Below are 4,410 nucleotides of genomic sequence, written 5' to 3'. Positions count from 1 at the left end.
ACATACCATATCAAATGAAAGTTAGTGCTAGACAAATTAATTGTGCAACTGAACATGTATCCCAATTATCAATTACTGAACCCATTATGGAAATGCAAAGTCACCATTCTGCTTCTCTTTTAGCTATGTAATACTGTACAGTGCTACAAACGAAGAACAGTATGAGAAATGCCTCTGCAATCAATACATGTACAGTCCCTACAGAAATTATGGTTGAGTGCATGCTCCAGCTATCAATTGTGAATGGCAATTTTGCATTAGTTCCAGCTATGTTCCACCCATTATCAAGACTCACGGTAGTGAGGTGTGCGGCCAAGAAACTACAAAGTGCACGCCCAATTAAAAGACGCGCGGCCCATTCTGTGAGTTATTTACGTGTAGGGACGGTTTCACAATATTAGCCCTGGATTATGCAACATCTCTCAATAGATTTGTATTGCATTACGTAATATATAGAAAAATCTTTTTTCGTAGTAGTAGTAGTTTTCTTGCGACCTGGTATTAAAACGTGTATTTAGACATATTTCGCTTTATTTCTCAACCTTGTGTTACACCTAACATCACCTTATACCAGTCAACTTACCCATGTTTGTACAGTCCATCATTATCTAAACCTGGTTTGTTACATATGTGTATTTTCTTCGATCAAACTTCCAATCCCTACAATAACTTTTAAAGACACGATGTGGACACAAGCCCCAATGTCTGATAAACAAGTTGTACAAGTGTGTAGAACCGTAAGTTCCCTTGGGAAGGCGTTTTAAGCAGAAATCTTTTAAACTCCATTTAGTGCCACGCCTCATGCGAGCATTGATAATTGGCAGATGTCTTATAAACAAGTGTGAAAGCGTCAAGAATGTACAGTCACTAGAGAAAGTGTATCAAGCATAATTCTTGTTGCCACACCACACATGGTGTATTAAAATAACTTCTGTGTGTTCTGGTGGTGCTCAAACCAGCTTGTTACATAGCATTACCCACCCTAACAGCAAGTAGTCACTCCCATTGTGGTTTTTATCTTAATTAATACACATGTTACATAACAAAATATATCACATTAATTGTTTGCGACATTAACAATAAAATTCTGACAATAAAATGGGATAGTTAGACGTTTTAGTCCCATCACAACTGTACGCCTCATCCTGGAAATTCAGAAGATTATAATCAACTGAGATATAATGCTAAGATCTTACCAGGCCAGATGAATCTCATCGTCCACGTACACTTGACAATTGAGAACTAAAGAACACACATAACATTATAAAATTCCTCTGTCTGTAAACTTACTCCCCCGAACCTTGATCTTAGTTGCCAAGTTACGTATGTACCACTGCTAGTGAGAGAACCGCATGCTATGACCAAGTACCCTGTACCTGTAAAATTGACAGGCGGGCATTAAATACAATACAGCTAAAAATCTGTCACTTTTTACACAAATGACAGATTTGGGGACCTGAAACTTTGTCACACCCTTGAGGTAACATAGTATACACAGACTGACCTGGAGATCCACAACGTCCTTGATGTTACTACAGTCCACGTACACTTGACAATTGAGAAGTAAAGAACACACATAACATTATAAAATTCCTCTTGTCTACTTACCCCCGAACCTTGATCTTAGTTGCCAAGTTGAGAGCTCTGGCCAAGTTATGTATGTAGCACTGCTAGTAAGAGAACCGCATGCCTTAAGTACCCTGTACCTGTAAAATCGACAGGCAGGCATTAAATACAATACAACTAAAAATATGTCGCTTTTTACATAAAAGACAAATTTTGGGACATGAAAATTCATCACACCCTTGAGGTAATACATTTGAGGATTCACAAGTTGGCCCGGCAGAGACCTTACTACACAGTGTCCTGATTAGACAGGTTTCACTGTACATAAATTTAGTTATTTAGACCAGTATGCAATGTGAATGAGTATTTTTTTGTACAAGTATCATGTACATTACCTTACTTCTTCCACCTACAGTTCTGGGACTTCTAAATTGGCACTATACAGTGACAATACTGAAAGCTGTTTGGTCTGTACGAGTACACCTTGTTCACAATCCATCCATAAGATAATTTCAAGCCGGATAATACTGGTATTTGCTGCTACTCAAATTGGTACCATCACAGAAGTTTTCAGCTTGGTCTCAGTGAATTTGCACAAGTCAGTGCAGACGTCTGACAGTCTAAAAACCAATCGCATACACACAGTTAATCAGTGTGAATCGATGTGGCACTTTATACACTAGCCTCATCTTTTTCACTCCTCGTTTCGTTACTGAATCTCTACTCCTCTTTTCGTTACTGAACTTCCATGAAGAGCTGAGTACATCAGTATTCTCACGACTCTTTAATATCCATTCGACTTCTTCAAGCGGTGTACATATTTTAGTTTCAAATCAGTTAAAGTACGCTTCACGACTCCATTGAAATCCAGTTACAATATGACAAATACTTAGTTATATTTCCCTCTCAAGACATGGCCTGCCATCAATAATTAATGTTAACCGCATATCACGTGTGTTCTCTCGAGGTGTTACAGGGACTTTCAAAGAGATTTTCCCTCAATAGGCCACGTGATCATTGTCAGGTTGGGTGGAACTTGTTCTTAGTTATGGCTCTACAATGCAGTACACGTACTTTAATGTATTTTAGTGTTTAATAATATTATACTGCCCTCTCAAGACATGGACTGCCAACAATAATAATATAAATCGCGTATCAAGTGTGTTCACTTTTCACTTGAGGTGTTACTGTGCAGGGACTTTCCAAGAGATATCCCCTAAATAGGTCACGTGATAATTGTCAGTCAGGTGGAACTTATTTATTTCCATTAATGCACCATGGAGCTTGTGTTGTGGCTTTCATTAATCGATCATTATGCACATACCATGGTGCAACAAACTGAACAAAGTTTGTAACAGATTGGTTCGTGGTTTGCCGGTGATTGTGTATATGAGTTGGGGTTGTTCCACACAGCTTGCACAATATTCAGATGTCTGCATGACAACACAAGATTAAGTGAGACCTGTAAAAGAACAAGCAGGTACTGAACTTAACCTTAAATTAAATACACATGCAACTAACCTGGAACATTGGTCGTAACGATATCCTCATGGCTTAACTATGGAGTGACATGTGTAATTTATGGGCACTAAACAGAATGTACAACACAATTTTCTTTTCTGCAAGAACTTTTTAACACCAAGTAAAGGCACTACCAGCTCACCTACAAGAGCATTTTATAAGATATGTGATATTAACTTGTTTTCATCAAGTACAACCAATATGTGATGTATGTGTGTGAATATGTGATGTATGCGTGTATAGTGTTTGCACATTTTGTGTGTGTCTTGTGCTTGTATATGATGTAAACGTGTGCTTGTATGTAGTGAAATAAAAATAATAGTATGATGTTTGTGATCTCTTTCATAACCCTCAGCAAAGCATCTTGCTCTACGAGTGGCAAACCAAGTTGATAAGTTGTCCTCAGGATACTACAGTCACTATGGCAGTGGCCATAGCAGGTTTTTATTCATTGATAAGTACAGAATGATTGATATACTCCAATAGAACAGTCAGTCAATAAATGCTCTAATAGAGCAGTCAGGCAATAAAATATTCTAATAGAACAGTCATTGAACAATATAGCTGAATATTTACATTTCTCTCTGAAAACACTCCCAGATCCCAGATACAATCTCAGAGTTGCTATTTCAAGATGGTGGCACTCCCCAAGATCACCTAGAAAAGCATGCTTTGCAAATAAATGCTTTACACACATCTTTGGTAACCCTGACTGTAGCCATTACTGACTTGACCAGTAAATTGTAGTAATTTCCACTGGCCCTTATCCTAATAAAAATTACCCGCTACTATATGATTGTATGTTATATACTCACCACCTATCAGCAGATTTGTGTTTGGTTGCAACACCTCTACAAGGCAGAATTCATCATACACCCCCCATGGCTTGAATATTGGGTCTGTAAATTATATAACTGACAAAAATTAGTGATATCCCCCCAAAAACACCTTTGCTGTAAAAAGGCGTGTCCAAGAAACTACAAGTATCTATAACCCCATGTAAAAACAGATAAGTTGTAAAAAAACACTCCATGAAATTAATGGATAACTGAAATAGCTGATATCTAGAGTGTCCAAGAATCAATAATGTTACTACAACTGACCATGATTACCAAAGAATACCTTGGCTGTAAAACAGGAAAATAAAAGTAACTGGCACCAAAACAAGTGATATCTGAAGCAGCCAAGAATAAAAGTTAAGTTGATACAACTTACTACAATTATTAACTTGCAACATTGAATCTTAATCAGTCAACTGTGTTCTATACATTCACCCTTGCTACATCCAAAATTAATTCTTTTTAACTATAATTGGCTGGTAAT

The 4,410-nt window shown here is 37.4% G+C and overlaps 1 long non-coding RNA gene across 1 annotated transcript; it reads right to left on the bottom strand.

The window, feature by feature from the left end:
• Window positions 1–1,099: 1,099 nt before the first annotated feature.
• On the bottom strand, window positions 1,100–1,419 carry LOC136248934 (uncharacterized). Its single transcript, XR_010697948.1, has 3 exons — window positions 1,301–1,419; window positions 1,197–1,242; window positions 1,100–1,145 (listed from the first exon to the last, which is right to left on the bottom strand). It is a non-coding gene; the product is annotated as an uncharacterized lncRNA (long non-coding RNA).
• Between the last annotated feature and the right edge of the window lie 2,991 nt (window positions 1,420–4,410).

This window comes from Dysidea avara, chromosome 1, assembly GCF_963678975.1.
Source record: "Dysidea avara chromosome 1, odDysAvar1.4, whole genome shotgun sequence".
Taxonomy (NCBI): Eukaryota; Metazoa; Porifera; class Demospongiae; order Dictyoceratida; family Dysideidae; genus Dysidea; species Dysidea avara.
The sequence above is the reverse complement of the archived record's forward strand: the minus strand, read 5'-3'. Positions and strand labels throughout refer to the sequence as shown.